Source organism: Dromiciops gliroides, chromosome 2 (assembly GCF_019393635.1).
Source record: "Dromiciops gliroides isolate mDroGli1 chromosome 2, mDroGli1.pri, whole genome shotgun sequence".
NCBI lineage: Eukaryota > Metazoa > Chordata > Mammalia > Microbiotheria > Microbiotheriidae > Dromiciops > Dromiciops gliroides.
The window spans coordinates 585,435,780-585,453,995 of record NC_057862.1 but is presented as its reverse complement, the minus strand read 5'-3'; the positions used below and the strand labels follow the sequence as shown (position 1 = coordinate 585,453,995).

The 18,216-nt window shown below is 38.4% G+C and overlaps 1 protein-coding gene across 1 annotated transcript in view; it reads left to right on the top strand.

The window, feature by feature from the left end:
- Window positions 1-18,216, top strand: part of COMMD1 (copper metabolism domain containing 1) — a 246,290-nt gene that overhangs the window by 610 nt on the left and 227,464 nt on the right. The window lies entirely within an intron of this gene.

Here is an 18,216-nt window from a genome sequence, read left to right as displayed (position 1 = left end):
GACTTCCACCGCAGGCGCCCTCCTCCGCTGACCTTTACTCGCCCTCTGGACAGGAGGTCCCTCCTCCCAGGCTCTGGAAATGGCACCAGCTAGAACTAGAGCCGGCCATTTCCCTTCTCTCCCCGTCATCCTCTCTCAGGTCGAACAAGGGATCGGCCCAGTGTAGGAGAAAGCGAGCCAGATTATTGCAAGAGATTAGTTTGGGGGTCAGTTAGTCAGCACAGGCGGCACAAAGGCTCATCTTCTGGAGTTCAAATCTGGCCTCAGACACTAGCCGTGGGACTCTGGGCAACTCGCTTAACCTTGTTTGCCTCAGTTTCCTCATCTGCAAAATGAGCTGGAGAAAGAAATGGCCAACCACCCCAGTGATTTTGCCAAGAAAATCCCAATAAGGACACGGAGAACCAAACACTACCGAGAAACAACTGATCAACACCAAAAATTTAGGGAGCAGTTTCCAGCTATTAAGGGGGAAAGAGTGGATGACAATTTGTCATATATTCATATTTACTCCAGGAATTGGTGGGTGTTCTGCAAGCAGTAGATGATCCCCTAGAAATACCCTCTGTGGAACCACTTCTTTAGTGTGTATTGAGGTAGGCTAGTGTCCAGCGGTTTTTAGCCTTTTTTGGGAAGGGTCATAGACCTGTTTGACATTTTAGGGAATCCTGTGAACCTCTTCTCAGAATATTTGTAAATACATAAAGTCAAACGGATACGATTACAAAGGAAACCAAATATATTGAAATATAAATGGCTTTATCTCAATGCTGATAATTCTCACAACTCCTAAATTGTGAGCCTGAAGGGACTTGGGAGGATGGTGTTGCCCGCTACAGTAATAGGGAAGGTAGGAAGGTGGGGGAATTTTTTTGGGGAAAGATAAATTGTTCCATTTTGTACGTATTGGGTTTAAGATGTCCATTGGACATTGAAATCAAGAAGTAGATTTGAGAATTATCAGCATAGGGATGGTAATTGAATCCATGGGAGCTAATGAGATAGATCACGAAGTGAAAAAGACAAGAGAACCCAGGACCTAACCCTGAAGGACACCTATGATTAGAGGGTGTGGTCTGGAGGAAGATCTAGCAAAGGAGACCGAGAAGGAGGGGTCAGATGGGTCGGAGAACCAGGAAAGCATGGTGTCCTGAAAACCTAGAGAGAAGATTAGCAAGGAAGAGAGAATGATCAACATTTTCAAAGGCTGCAGAAGAGTGAAAGAGAATGAGGGATTGAGATAAAGCCAGATTATAAAGGGTTAAGAAGAAAGTGAGAGCAGAGAAAGTAGAAGCACCTAATGTAAATAGCTTTTTTGAGGAATTTAGCTAAAAAGGGCAGAAGATATATTTTATAGATGAGTTAGCTGAGGCACAGGGAGCTTAAATGACTTGTGCAAAGTCACAGAGGTAGTAAACATTAGGGCTGTGATTTGAAACCAGGTTCTATGAATCTAGAGCCAATGCTTTTTCCACAGTACCACCCTGCCTCCAAGGTATCTTTCACTGCCAAATTGATAGAATCTCAGTCTCAGCATTGTAAAGGTTCCAGAGGCCTTGAACAAGACTTCTCTTTATAACATACTTGTCAAGTGCTCATCCGGCCTTTCCCATTTCAAGGCCTCCATGAACCTAATAATAGTTCACATTTATGTGGCCCTTCCAGTTTATAAAGCACTAAAATAAATCAAACCTATGATGTATTATACTTTGTAGAGGAGGAAACTGACCCTCAGAGAGTTAAGGTCACAAGGGCTAGTAAATAGTAGAGGCCAGGCAAAAATACAAATGAGACCACAAGCCACAAACTTTCATACCATTTCCCCTATGCTCTTTGTTGTTTTCATGTTCTTGTCTTTAGTATAACAGCACATCAGTTTGACCTAGAGTAGGGCTTCTTAAACTTTTTTCTCCTGAGAAATTTTTACTAGACCCCAGGCATATAAGTATATAAAATAGGTATGTGTATAACCTTTTACTGTTGCCAAATTTTTCACAACCCCCACATTCAGTTATTCAGCCCCATGTGGGGTTCCACAGTTTAAAAAGCTAGAACCTAGAGAATATTAAGGAAAGCACAGAGGAAAAGTTGGTACCAGAAGATTTTTTTTTTTTGGTGAGGCAGTTGGGGTTAAGTGACTTGCCCAGGGTCACATAGCTAGTAAGTGTTAAGTGTCTGAGGCCGGATTTGAACTTAGGTCCTCCTGAATCCAGGGCCGGTGCTCTATCCACTGCGTCACCTAGCTGCCCCTGGTCCCAGAAGATTTTAACCACTGAAAAGCATGAGCTCATGTAGGGGATCAGGATGGTGTGTGACTACTTTTTTTGTTCAGGTCATTGAATAGCATCCTGTAGTACAGCTACAGAGCCGGCAGGGATGAAATGCCTTTCTTTCTCTCTTGAGTGTGGATTCTGGTAAGATGTTTGAGCTAATGTTTGGATTTTTGTCATTGCTGAGGCTGTGTGGATTGATGTCAGGGAGAACCACCAAAAGAACTACTAGAAGTTACCTTTCCAGAGAAAATGCCACAATATTACAAAATTAGAACGGATCTTAAAAGCCATCAAGAGTAGCCCCCTCATTTTACTGATGAAGAAACAGAGCTATAATGAGAGGTTAAGCGACTTGTCTGGGGTCACACATGTAAATATCTGAAGTAGGAACCTGATCTCAGATTTTTCTGATTCCAAGTCTGGTATTCTATCCATTATAACATTCTGCTAATTGAAGTATTTCTGAGAATATCAATAAAATGAGTAAAATGTGTCACTATGCAATATTAGTTCCAATTTATTAAAATTATTCTTCTGGTGATATATAGTTACATGTCATAGAAAGCTATAGTCTCCTAAGAATTTAAGTTGAAGACCACCCAAAGGGCATTCGAGAGACACATTGCAGAAATAACAAGCTATAACACATTATCTTTCATAGGCTTTTTTTTTTTTTTTTTGGTGAGGCAGTTGGGGTTAAGTGACTTGCCCAGGGTCACACAGCTAGTAAGTGTTAAGTGTCTGAGGCCGGATTTGAACTCAGGTCCTCCTGAATCCAGGGCTGGTGCTGTATCCACTGTGCCACCTAGCTGCCCCTATAACATATTATCAATAAGAAATTAGACAGGAAAAGTGGATTAAAAGCTGTCATCAAAAAGGTATTTAAATAATTGTGGATGGTCACATGGTAAGCATGAGGGATAACCAATGGACATCTGATGTGCTTATATGTTATCCCCCACCCCCCATCAAAAAAAATGTAAGGAGGGACCCTAGCATGTTGGATGGATGGATTCCCTATGTTAAACTTATGGTAGGACTCTACAATCATGGATTTAAAAGTAGAAGGGAACTTAGAGATCCATTTCAACTCCTTACTTTTATAGATGGGGATAGTCTAATTTTACAGTTGAGGAAACTGAGGCAAACAGGTGACTTGCCTGGGATATAACAGCTAGTTGTTGGAGGCTGGATTTGAACTTAGATCTTCCTGACTCCAGGTTCAGGGTTCCAGTCATCCACTAGATGGGGATCGTAGATAGGATCGTAGATCTGGAGGAGAAATGGAGTTGATGTCTGTTTTAGCAATTTCACAGGAAAGTTTAACTGTTGTAAATCAGTTGCCAAAGTGAGGAGACCAAAAGAACTTAAAAACACCTTCCTTAATAAACACTTGACTTCCCAAGTGAAGAGATGTGGTAGTCAATGGGAACACCGATTTTGAGTATAATCCCTTTGTAAAATCTTACGGGGAAGGATGAGCAGCATCAATTCATACACTAGCAAGAAGTGGTCGAATTAAACTGGAAGGAAAGCAGCAAACAAATGAAAGATGGAAAACAGCTGCAAGGATTTTGTAACAAAGTCTTCATTATCAAGGTCAGTTGAAGCCACCATATTTGGATTCTAACATAAAAGTCCTGGTTGTGCTTATAGAGGAAGTAGAAATGAACTAAAAATGGAACTAAATATAAGAAAAGTAGCTGGACTAATCGAGTGGTCTGTACTAAAGGCAACACAGTTTTGAGCTTGTTATTTCCAGTATTTGAGGTAGAAGATAATAGCAGCAAAGAGGAAATATCAGACTTTATCATTGGTAGAAAAAGGTAAATGAGGGAATATTAATAGCAATCAATCAATTAATTACCAGGCCTTTATTAAGAATCTACTCTGGGGGGCAGCTAGATGGCGCAGTGGATAGAGTATCGGCTCTGGATTCAGGAGGACCTGAGTTCAAATCCGGCCTCAGACACGTGACACTTCCTAGCTGTGTGACCCTGAGCAAGTCACTTAACCCCAATTGCCTCACCAAAAAAAAAAAAAGAAGAATCTGCTCTGTGTAAGACATTATGCTAGGTGTTGAGAATACAAAGAATAAATTGAGAATTAAAAAAAACAAACAGTTCTTTCTCTTAAAGCACTTATATTCTATCAGAGGAATCTATATCTATAGCTAAAATATATATGTATGTATGTAAGGATATACAGAATAAGTACAAAATAAATACAACGTAGTTTGGGAGGGAAGGCTGTAATAGTTGAGATCAGGATCCCTAGTAGGGAGATCAGGAAAGACTTTATATAAAAGGTGGTACTGAGTTAAGACTTGAAAGAAGTGAGAGGTTCACTGAAGTAGATGTTATAAAAGAGTGCTTTTCAAGCATTGGGGATAGCCAATGCAAAGGTACATACATGGGAGATGGCATGTGCTATGTTAGAAACAGAGAGGTCAGTTTGGTTGGATCACAGAGTATTAGGAGGGGAGTAATGTACAATGAGGCTGGAAATTCAGGTTGGAGCCAAGTTGTGAAGGGCTTTAAATGCCCAACAGAGTTTGTATTTTATCCTAGAGGTAATTTACGGAATTGACTGAGTAGGGGAATGATTTAAAGGAAAATAATCTTTGCAACTGTGTGGAGGATGGATTGTAGTGAACAGAGCTTTGAGGCAGGGAGAAGAATTATGAGGCTATTGCAAAAATCTAGGTAATAGGTGATGAAGGTCAGAACTAAGATAATGACTATGTAAGACACGAGGAGGAGAATGGATATAAGTGATGTTGGAGGTAGAAATGGCAAAATTTGTCATTGAGGGGTAAGTGAGAGGTGTTGAGGTTAACACATGGGGTTACAAATTTGGGAGACTTGGAAAAATGGTGGTGTCTTCAACAGAAATAGGAAAGTTTGAAAAATGGGTGGATTTGAAGGGAAAAATAATGAGTTCTGATTTGGATATACTGAGTTTGAGATGACTGGCACACCCAGGTTGAAATGTCCAAAGGCATTTGGGGATGTGGGACTAGAACTCAGCAGAAAGATGGACTGGGTAGAAAGATTATGAGTCATCTGCATAAATGTGATAATTAAACTCATGGGAACTGATGAAGTCACTAAATGAGAGAGTTTAAAGAGAGAAGGGAGGGGGCGGCTAGGTGGCGCAGTGGATAGAGCACTGGCCTTGGAGTCAGGAGGGCCTGAGTTCAAATCCGGCCTCAGACACTTAACACTTACTAGCTGTGTGACCCTGGGCAAGTCACTTAACCCCAATTGCCTCACTTAAAAAAAAAAAGAGAGAGAGAGAGAAGGGAGCCCAGGACAGAGCCTAGGGGGCACACTCAAGTAAGATAGCATGCTATGGATAAGCTAGCAAAGAAGACTGAGGAGTGAGCAAACAGATGGGAGAACCAGGAGGGACTAGGGTCATAAAACCCCAGAGAAGATAGTATCGAGGAATAGGGGGTGATCAGTAGTGCCAAATGCTGGAGAGAAATCAAGAGGTATGAAGAGAAGAGCGGGGGATGAGATGCTTGAGGAACTTAATCTCCTAGAGATCAGGGACTTTTTCACTTTTGTCCTGTATCCCCATATATATAACACTGGTATTCCCCTGATGTTAATCAAAATCAAAGCTGTCCCCCAGCGTGTTGAATTAACCCTCTGTATGAAGCTTATATGAGAACGGGGACAAAAGTCCTTCTGGATGTGTGGGCATATGGGGATGGGTTTTGATTGATATTATTAGAGGAAATACCCATATTGAAGACAACATAAATCCATTTGACTATTTTAGCAATTACTTCTTTTTTATTTACCCAAAACTGATTCTTTCAATCTTAAACATATGCTCCAAATTCAAATATTTTGAGGTTAGGAAAGACATGGTGGTGAAAATGCAATATTGTACTATAAGGCCACACTAATTTTTTCTCAAATTCATGAATATTTAGTCATCACTGCCACCTGGTGGTAAGGCTTTGGCATTTCAGAAATGGAATTTTATTATTAAAAATATGGATTTAAATCTGTATTCCTCCATTCACCAGCTCTGTGACTTTGGACCATAATAATATTAATTGTTCACATTTTAGTGCTTTATCTTTTTTGGGGGGTAAGGCAGTTGGGGTTAAGTGACTTGCCCAGGGTCACACAGCTAGTAAGTGTCAAGTGTCTGAAGCTGGATTTGAACTTAGGTCCTCCTGACTCCAGGGCTGGTGCTCTATCCACTGTGCCACCTAGCAGCCCCATAGTGCTTTATCATTTATAAAGCAACAGTGTGAATAACAAAAATACTTATTTTGGCAATAAACTCATTTAATTAATCAAAAGCCAGCTTAGCCATTAGTATTTTTCCTTTGTAAATTGAATTTTATACTCCTTTTTTTTTTTCCCAAGACAATGGGGGTTAAGTGACTTGCCCAGGGTTACAAAGCTATTAAGTGTCAAGTGTCTGAGGCCAGATTTAAACTCTGGTACTCCTGAATCCAGGGCTGGTGCTTATCCACTGCACCACTTAGCTGCCCCCTGTAAATTGAATTTTAAACACTATTAAAACTTGTTTGTTGTTAGCTTATATCAGTAGGACAGGAATACATTGCTTGTATATGAAATTTTTATGAGGAACTGTGTTGAACAGAGGAATTAAAAACCCTGGACATATTTACCCTAAACAATGTGAATATGATAGTTTCAAATATACTTTGAAAATAAACTCCTTGGCTCAAATATTAATGAAGATGCTATGGTTCAACTGTTAATTGATTAAACTACTGAAGTAATGTTTGGAGAGAATATAAAATATGAATTGTGTCTAAAAGAGTTTGGTTAAAAAAACATCAAGAACTGACAGTGCTTCTTTTTCTCTCTTAGAAAGTCCACTAACCTCCTTAATGTTAATAGGGACAAATAATATTTTCAGTTAAGTGCTTTGTAGGTCATTTGATTATAGGCACTGTCTGATTTCTCAAGTATTTTTAGTGAGTATTCAATCTTTATCTTAAATAAAACATTGCTTATTCAAAGGACCACAACATTTACTATCTGCTTTGTAGTTCAAAATTATAATGGCATTGATTTCATGTTGTGCAATGAAGGTCATAGTTCTCATATGAGTCCTTCAGAAATGTTAAAGAAAGTCTTTATTTTCATTTTATCAACAACAACCACAGCAACAATAGCTAGCTAGCACTTATATAGCATCTACTATGTGCCAGGCAACGTGCTAACAGCTTTACAAAAATTATTTCATTTGATATGAGCGAGTGTTAGGTAGTGGCTAGAGAAAAGGTCTTGGAGCTCAGAAGACCTGCATGTTAAGGGGTAAAATTCTAGCTAAACTGTCTAAAATATCTAATGAGTGGTCGCCAATCAATTATAAGCTTTAGCAAGAGTTAGACTTTTAAGCATTTATTAAGGAGAATAAGAATTTGGTAAAGAGAGAGAAAAAGGCCTAGATTCCTATCTATTAAAGGGAGAGCACATTTCTAGCTCCCTTCTCCGCCAGCGTCCTCAGGAAAGAGACCCAGAGTCAGCGCCAGTCTCTTCCTTCCTCCTCCTCCCACTAGTCCGCGTCACTTCCTCCCACCAAAGAAAAGACTCCTGGTCTTGCCCTCAAAGACCTTCGCTTCATGGGCAGAACTCTTCTACAGTAAGTATCCAGCAGGTGGCGTCATTCCAATCGTTACAGTCCCCCCTGTTGTTCCTCAAGAAACAAAATGTTTCCTTGACGGAACAGTAAAAAGAATATAATAACTATTGCTAACTAATAATATGTGAACAACAATATAGAAAAGGAAGAGAGGAAAGTTTTGTCCAGAGGGGTGATTTTTTTTTTTGTCCTCATGAACCGACGCTTTGACATTGGTCTTGCAAAGGGAGGGCCTCTGCAGAGAATACATGTTACAGATGGTGTATATTATAACAGAAAGAGAAAAGAGAAAAAACAACAACAAAAACAAAACAAAACTGTTCATTTAAAGTCTCTGAAATTCTTTTTTCAGATGTCCTCTAGGTGTAGTTGTGGAATGGAAGTCTTTTCAGGGGTTGATGTGTAGATGCTGGTAATCAGCCAGGAAAATTTCCTACAAAATTGAGCTTAACACAACTTTAAAATAGCTTTATCAATAATCAAATCAAACAATGAAAGTTCTCAAAAACATGTCTAAGGGAATTCAGAATCTTAGTTGTTACACATGAAAAATATAATAAAACAAAAATTGAACCATTCTTTAAAATTATATTACTATAGTCCCCCCCTTATGGAGGGTAATTGAGAAGACAATTGCTGCGATATTAATTATTAAAAATAAATTTTTATCTTTGTTTCATCACTTTTTGCATCATCTGCCTAATTATCCTCATGCCATTATGAGAAATTAAAAAATCTAATATAATTGGTAACAGGTATCAAGGCCAAATTCAACAGTGTATTTATCATGACACCTGAGATAATTATGGGTGTTACCATAAAAGAACAGAGAAATGATGGGATATGAGTACTCCCACACTTGAGCAGTATATACTGTCCATGCAGTATGCCAGACTTAAAATAGGTGGATGGAATATATGTCCATGGCACCGAACATATTGGAGGAAACTGAGTCAGACTTAATCAGATGCATGGGATTGAGATGTCCATGGCATCAGGCATATAGGAGGGAGCATAGAAGCCAGGTGTAGAAGTGAGATGGGTGGGATCAATACTTCCAGCCATCTGTACAATATTGTGGGGAAAAATAAAATAAAATATTAAACCAAGAGAATCCAACCTCAACATTTGTCAAAAGCCGTTCCCTCGGCCATACCTTGACTTCATGCATGTCTCCCCTCATGTGACAGTTCAGGGTCTGCTTTTGCATGTATTCCTCTTGTGATTGGATGGCATCTTGGCCAACTGGCATCTGATAACTCAGAATAAAGGCAATTAATGTCTTAAATGATAAGTTCCCATAATCCAAGTCTCATATGGATTTAAAAATTGAGGATAATAAATGATTGCAAAAAATGCGAATACATCTTGACTCAGAACACAATATATAATTATGCAACAATTTCAAATAATACCCCCTTTTTTTTAACTTAGTATACAATTACTTTTTTGAAAAATCTGAACATATTTAAATACAAGTTAAAGCACAACAGAATCTCAAAGAAAACTTTTTTTTTTTGAAAAAAGAAAACTTTTACAAATGTTCCCCTCTTTTTTTTTTTTTGAATATGCTTATCAAAAATAATACTTCTTTACACTTGCCATGGCAACCAATTTGCCAGGGAAATGCTTCAAAGAGTTTGATCAAATAATCAGTTGAGAAAAAATAACAAAAACAAACAACTCAGAATATGGGAGCACAATACTCCTAGAATTAACATTGTATTATGAAATCAAAACCATCTTGCAATGTTTCAAAATTAGATAGACAAATGAATAGAAGAAAATACACATGGAACAATAAAAGACAATGAAATTCAAACTAAGGAAATCTAAATGAATATGAACTTAATATTAATAAGACTATTATAAAATATAAACTTGATCACATGACTATAAAAAGCTTTTACAAATATTCTCCTTGTTTTAGAAACTAAGTATAAAACACAATCTCAAATGCATGAAAATCTCTATGAAAATAAACCCATACCATTAATTTCAAAATGTATATGTAATAGCATAGAAATCCTATGTAACCTCTGAACTGACATTAATACTCTGAATGAATTCAGAACACTTTTGATTCCGATATCTAAAATTCCCAATACTCATATCAATACCTTGCTGCTTACTTCTACATTTCTGTAAAATATGTACCCTTCCATGGCAAAAGAAGCAGAGTCTTGAACTATGGTGATGATTGTCATTCTTATTCAGCTTAAGTTTTTCTTCTTTAACCCCTCTATATTGTCTGTCAGTCTTTTCACCATACAAATGCTTTATAAGATTACTAATTAAAGACAAAAGCAGGTTAGCAAAATTATGAACAAAACAAGCATATCTGGAATTTAAAGGGTTTTCTAAGGTTGTCTCAGAAGCACAGCCAGGCTGGGAAAGGGCTGAGCCTGAAGCTGCAAATGTAGTTAGGGAAAGTTGAACATGCGCATTAGATCTCTGGACTTCCCAGGCAGGGGAAGCAATGGGCTTGGCCATGGGAGGAGTAGAGGGTGGGGTCTGGAGAGGAGGGGAAGGACCAGAGCAATTTGAATCAGACTTGATTTTGAACTCAGGCCTGGATTCCTCTTCCCCCACTTTGCCTCCAGGTGCTAGGGGATTAAAAGCTTCTAGAGGGTGGGTCATTGCCTCCAGGCATGCAAAATTAAAGCAACAATTAGTGTTAGAACTGGGAAAAGCTGCAGGAATCTCTTCAGGTTTCTCTGAAAAAGCATGATTGGGAGAGGGAGAGATATTTCCTTGTGTGAGTAAGTTGCTGGCTCTTTTAACAAAAATAAAAAGAAAAATAGAAAATCCACAAAAACAAAGCATTAACATGATCTTATCTCCCATTTGTCTGGTTAAACAGACTAAAATCAAAAATAGGATAATTAGGAAGTTTAAAAGGTCCATTCGAAAAAATTTAAAGGGAAAACACAGCCAGTACACCAGTACTTAGCGGTTAAAGGGAGAGGGAGGGGAAATTTCTTACCCAACCAGAAGATCAGAAGAAGACTGAGGTTTAGCTTTCCTCTTCGTGGTCAGCCATCTGTTAAGGGGTAAAATTCTAGCTAGTCTGTCTAAAATATCTAATGAGTGGTCGCCAATAAATTATAAGCTTTAGCAAGAGTTAGACTTTTAAGCATTTATTAAGGAGAATAAGAATTTGGTAAAGAGAGAGAGAAAGGCCTAGATTCCTATCTATTAAAGGGAGAGCACATTTCTAGCTCCCTTCTCCGCCAGCGTCCTCAGGAAAGAGCCCCAGAGTCAGCGCCAGTCTCTTCCTTCCTCCTCCTCCCACTAGTCCGCGTCACTTCCTCCCACCAAAGAAAAGACTCCTGGTCTTGCCCTCAAAGACCTTCGCTTCATGGGCAGAACTCTTCTACAGTAAGTATCCAGCAGGTGGCGTCATTCCAATCGTTACATGCATTTAAGTTCTAGGTTTAGGTAACCAGAATAAATGGATCCAGTTTAGGTAGTGCTCGGAGTCACTCCATAAATTAAAGAAAACATTCTTGAATGGCCCTGAATACTATTAATTTTATAGGCCTCATGACTTTATTCAAGAAGTACCACACCATAATGAGTACAAGGCTTTCTTGGTCAGGAAAATCTGGGTTTACATCCCACCCTCAATACTTACTGGCTGTGTGATCCTGGCCACATGATTTAATCTCAAGGGGCTGTAGGCCAGGGCTTCTTAAACTTTTTCCACTCACAACCCCTTTTGGCCTGAGACATTTTTACATGACCCTGGGTATGTATGTATATAAAATTTGTATACATAACCTTTTACTGTTAACATTTTTTCACGACCCCCACATTCAGTTACATGACCTACAGTTTAAGAGCTTTGTTCTAGGCAATTCTTTAAGTCTGTAGATTGCAGAAAACATCTTGATAGAGGGAATGTTCTCACTTGGGAGTTCCCTATATGAGTGAAATCACTGGTCCCTTTCCTATTCCTAGAGACAACTAGGTGGCAGTGAATAGAGTGCTGGACCTGAAGTTAGGAAGACCAGAGTCCAAATCCAGCCTCAGATACTTGCTGGGCAAGTCACTTAATTTCTGTCTGCCCCAGTTGACTCAACTGTTACATGAAGATCCTAATAACATGTACCTTACAGGGTTATGAGGATCACATGAGGATAATATTTGGAAAGTGGTTAGTCCTATGCTTGGCACACAGTAGGCACTTAAATCTATCTAGTCATCCTTCCTTTCCTTCCTTCCTTCCTTCCTTCCTTCCTTCCTTCCTTCCTTCCTTCCTTCCTTCCTTCCTTCCTTCCTTCCTTCCTTCCTTCCTTCCTTCCTTCCTTCCTTCCTTCCTTCTTTCCTTTCTCCCTTATAAGAAGATGTGTAAAAGGCTTTAAGTTGTGGAGACATATGTGTGTATGTATATGTATATATATCATATTGAGTTTTAAATAATTTCTGCTCTACTGCTCTCCTTGCCATTTATTGTGCATAGAATTCATCTTCTACCTCTAAGCTGTCCCTCTTTACCTTAGAATCTACCTCATTCCAAGACTTCCTGATTCCCTTAAGTTGTTAGAATCTTCTCTCCCTTACCTGCCTCCATTGCTTTGAGTTGATTTATATATATATCCTGTATTTACCTGTCTAAGAATCTTATTCCTCACCCTTGCTCTCAGTAGAATTTAAGCTCTTTGAGAAGACTATCTTATTTTTAATTTTTACCTCCAGTGCCTACAGCAATGCCTGGCAAATAGTAGGCATTCAGTGACTGCTTGTTGATAGCACCTTCTTTTCAAATCCTGAGACTTTGTATTTTGTCTGAAAATTAGAACTAATATGAAAAGAAAGACCTGAAATAATTTTTTTTTTAATTTGTGCACCTCACAACTCTTGGCCACACTATCTCAGAGCTGCAGGATTTTCTTTGTGTGATACTTACCATTCAACCAACTATAACCAAGCTTCTCTGGGGGATGGTGCAGAAATTATTTCCATAACTACTCAAGCCTGGTTTTTGAACAAGGAGTTTTGGGGATTGGCAGAATCTGAAAGTATAGTTAAAAATCATTTTGTTGAGCATCTTGTTTTGTTATACCATTTTGTGGTTTTAGGAAAACTAGCGGTGCTTGGCAACTTCCCAGTTGGAGTTTTCCCTGTAGGTAAACTTAGAAGAGTTTAGTATTTGAGTTCGTTTGTTTGTTATATATGAACATATTCTTATCCAGTGATAACCCACTTGGTCTGAATTCAGGAAGATTCAGCTTCCAATCTTGCCTGCCTCCTAACACTTACTGCCTGTGACTTAGGACCTAGGTTTCTCTCTCTATGTAAAAGGGAGTTAATTTTGAAGGTCAAATAAAATAATATATGTACACATACATCAGTCCTTTCTGGGTTATTCCCCCGACCTGGAGCTGCAGCCCTTGGTTTCTGTCCACCCCCAGATCTAATGTACTTTGTGGGTCTATACTCCTAAAACTATTGTGCAATGAATGCATTTTCCTCTCAGCCAGAGGACATGCTTCAGTCAAAGCCAAGGCATTTATTGAGATGGGATTGTGTGCATAATAGTAACAAAACATCCTACCCATAAAACTGTGTGACCCTCTCCCACAATTCTACACAGGGCAGTGGGAAGAATGGATATAGACATAGAGTATTCTGGTAGAGAGGCAAATCCAGAAGGAGCACATCTGGTCCAGCAGCTCACATGGCCCAGTGCTGTAGGGCCCTGACAGCCTTTCCTTTTTCATGGGGTCCTCATGTCGCTCTTTCTGGCCACAGCAGCTCTGCTGGGTGGGACACTTAGCAGGGCCCCTTGGAGACTGTTATTCTCCACAGCCCATGTCTCAGTGGCTGGGCTGACTTTCTTCAGTATTCATAGAGGTCACACTCCTTAGAGCTGTCACCTGCCTCATTTGCTTCCCTAGAGAGGGGGTCTTTTTAAAGGACTACCAGGGGTGTGGCCCATCCTTCCATAGGCCAATGACTAGCTGTTCTCCAATTATATCAAGCATGACTAAAAACTTCTAACCTCTTCATAAAAGGGTCATAGAATGGATGCTTTTAAGGTTTTAATCTATTATAGTTTTTGTTACCTTACCCTATATAGATCTATAATTTCCTCTACTGAGCTGGGGCAAAAATCAGTTGAAGAGGAGTGTCCTGATCAACTCCTCTCCACTTCCAGACCCCTGTGTCTTTCCCCCTCACATATGTAAAATGCTTTGTGAACTTTAAAGAACTTTACAAATGTGAGTTATTTAATTCAGTTCAGGAAACTTTTTTTTGTCATTCATGTCAGGTTCTGGGGTTTTAGAGGGGAATAGATGAAAAGTTATTGAAGGTCTTTTCATGGTGGCAGGGAACTGGATAATATGATGCTCATCATTTGGGGAATGGATGAACAAGTTATGGCATATAAATATAATGAAATATTGTCGTGCCCTAAAAATGATGAAAGGAGTAATTTCAGAGTAACCCAGAAAGACTTGTATGAACTGATGGTAAAATGAAATGACTTTGAAAGACTTAAGATGTCTGATCAACACAGTGACCAGCCAAAAGTCCAGAGTCACAGTGGTGAAGAAGGTTACCAGCCTCCTGATAGGGAGGGAATAGACTCAATATGCAAAGTGAGACATGCACTTTTGGACACGACCAATGTTAGAATTTGTTTTGCTTGGCTGTGCATATTTGTTAGAAGGGTTTCTTTGTTTTTTTGTTTCTTTGTTTTTAACCTTCCCCCAGTAGAGAGAGGAGGTAGGAAGAAGACAAATGATGATCAATTTTTAAAAATTTAATTGAAAAAAGAAAATGCCCCAAAGGAGAGCTACAGTTATTGTCTTCAAGAAGTTTATTATCTAGTAGGGGAGGCTATAATGGATTATAGCTTTAGATTTAGAGCTGAAAGGAGACAAAGTTCATCTAGGTTAATTCTCATATTTAATAGGTGAGGAAATAGAGACTCAGAGTGTAGATGACTGGTTTACAGTCACACAGGTATAAGTGGTAGAGCTAGAATACAGTTAGAATAAATTTAAACATTATACCAGGTGTCCCAAAAGTCTTAGTGTAGTTTCAAGCTATTAAGTGACAAAATGCTATGAGAGATTTCTAGTAGAGGAAGTAAGAAGTATGAGTATCATTCAAGGTGGATGGTGGTTCGTGCCATAAGGACTATGGGAATGAGGAGGAAAATATTACTTGGCTTGGGTGATTAGGGAAGGCTTAATGAAAGACTGGGCACCCATGCTGGGCAGTGAAGGAAGGATTTCAGCAGGGGTGGGAAAGGCATGTATTTCAGGTGTGAAAGAAAGCATGAAAAAAAGCGCAGAAGTGGCAAAAGGTAGGATGAATTCAGAAAACTGTGAATCAGTTTGACTGGAATGTAGACTGAAAAGCTGTAATGTGAGATAAGGCTAGAAAGATAAATTGGAACCATGTTGTTAAAGTCCCTGCATGCCAGGATAGGGAAGTTGATAATCCCAAAATCTGTAGCTTCACCCACTAATATAGCATACTGGTTTTAAAATTCAAGTCTTTAATGAAAAGGAAAGGGCCTAGTTCCTTTGTATAGGCCAGAAAATTTTGGAGAGCAACTGGGACAGTGAAAACAAAGGCTTAACAGGGACTTAGTATCAGATTTATAGGATACTGCTGCCCCTTGGTTTCAACTTTCTTTTTCAAAAAGTAGTATTTATCTATTGTTCATTGTATATAGCCTCCAGGTCAGATTTCTTTTGTAGAATTTCTGAAGAGGATATTTTGTCTCTTGTGAAAAAGCTGGTAGTGTTTGCACTACCTTTGCATTCAGGTTTTGCCTTTTTTTTTTTTTTTACTTTGTATTTTACATTTAACTTGTGGAGAAAGCATCTACTTTGTATAACACATTTCGCAAACTGGTGGTGTAAAAACTTATACCTCTCATTTTTTTCTTTCTATCTTTCCTTCCCCCTGAAATAAAGCAGATTTGTGAAATAGCAATGATTAAGTTGACTACTAAATTCAAGAATTTTTAAACAGGCCCCCTATTAATCATCAAATGTTAATTAAGAAATTAAACTTGACGATGAAAAGTGGATAACAAACATTAATTAGACCAAAATTTACTTTGACTATATGTTTAGACTGGAGAGAAGACTGAGGTTGGTAACACTTACTCACTGCTTCCTGTAATGGTTTATTTTTTAATCCTGCTGAAACTTCCTGGTGTTCTTCTAAGATTAATTTAGTAGTAGTTATATTTTTTATCCTTAGGTGGCAGTAGAATCTCAGGCTTTTGGACTCACTAATACTGAATTGATTAAAAAAATTATTGGAAACATTGTGTCTAAAATATTCTTCCTCTTGCATATTCTAGTTCAGAACACAGTCAGATGTTGGCTACTCAACAATAAGAATTCCTCATCCAAAAAGAAGTCTAAATATTTGGATTGATACTTTGGATTAAGAAATACCACTTTCTGGATAGTTTGGAGTGCTATAAAAATATTTGGATTCTTTTTACTGGTGAAACATTAATTAAATTCCACACATCTTTTGCATGAACACATACAGCTAATTCCAGCCAGGATTCCTGAGAATTGCGTTGATAACTTGAGAAATGTATTCCTAATTCTATGCAGAATTGGAAAAAAATAGCTTTTTTATATTCAACAATAATGCTATTTAACATTTGTTATGTATATCACTTCAGTCAGATAATAGAGCCCGGTAATCTTATTTACAAAACAACTTTTTTGGTCTTGTTTTTGTTTTTTCTGAGAGCTTATTTAATTTGTTCCAAGAACTTGTATCACCTTTTTTGTAGCTAGTCCTGAAGTTTATTAGTTTACAATAACATAATTATTCTAACTGATGATCTCTTTGGGGCATACAGTTTCCTGAGTCAACTACATTTGGCAGTATTTAAGAGGAGAGTTTTTATATAGGAGAGGATTTAAAGTGAATAGGTCATATTCTTTATTTCATTAACAAGTATTTATTTATTGCTCTATTTAAGGCACTATGCTGAGGATAAAGGGAAGGCTATAAAGGTATAAAGACTAAGAAGATGAAGTTTCTGCACTCAGTGAACTTAGAATCTGGTAGGGGAGATTAGGCAAGTGTGCCAATAACCATAATTTGCCTGTACCCAATGGATAGCCATTTCAATCGTTCATTGGATAATAATTTAGATTCCCTTTTCCCATTGTTCTTCCATTACAACCATCTGACCAGGAACCAATCCTGAATAAACTCAACTGTCTGCTTTCTCTTTTCTCCCATTTTTACTAGAGATTCATGATAATAGACAGTTATCTTGACTATAATTTCATGTTATCTAACCTCAGACAGCCTTTTAATATTAAGCAGTGGTGCTTTTATTTACCCATAGTAGATTCCCTATGGCATACCCCACAAAGGATGTTCCAAACTTTTCTCACTTTCTTCAAGACTCCCAGTTCAATCTCTCCAACTTCACATTTGCTATAGTTGATTTTTCTTACTAAAAAGATTAAAGCCATCAGATAGGAAGGAGCTCCTTTAATCTTTCCCTTCTCCCATACCTCAAAATTTCCTTGTTCTGGGGGCAGCTAGGTGGTACAGTGGATAGAGCACCAGCCTTGGAGTCAGGAGTACCTGAGTTCAAATCTAGCCTCAGACACTTAACATACTAGCTGTGTGACCCTGGGCAAGTCACTTAATCCCAATTGCCTCACTCTTAAAAAAAAAAGATATAAATAATTCCACTTAGATTGTGTGCAAGAGTGTAATTCTTTAAAAAAAAAATTTCCTTGTTCTATTGGAAGAAATTGTTTCTCCCCCTCTTCCTTTCTCAAATCAGCCTGTCCACTTGTATCTTCTGTCTTGTCTCCTAAGAGAACTAGATCCATTCAGTTCTCTCACCCAATTCTTGCATCTTTAATCTCTTCCCTCTCTGTTCTTTAATTACAAATAGGCTCTGGTTTTCCTTATCCTGAAAATCAATTAAACAAAATGCCTTTCTTAGACCCTGTTACTCCCTAAATACTTCTGCCTCATCATTCTCTCCCTTTGCCTTTCCTGTCTTTCCCCCTCCCGTTTTTCCCTTCTTTGAAATGATTAGTCTACAATTGCTGTCTTCACCATTCACTCATTGCCCCCCTTTTCCTACTACTCTCCTGAAACTTTTCTTCAGGCAGTGACCTTCTTCCTAATTGCCAAATTTATTGACCTATTTATTCTCAGTTCTTACTTGCCCAGAACTCTTTGAAGCATTTCACAGTATTGATCACATCCATCTTTTTGAGAACTCACTCTTGACTTCTGGGATACTATATTCTCCCTTATCATCTCTTACTTT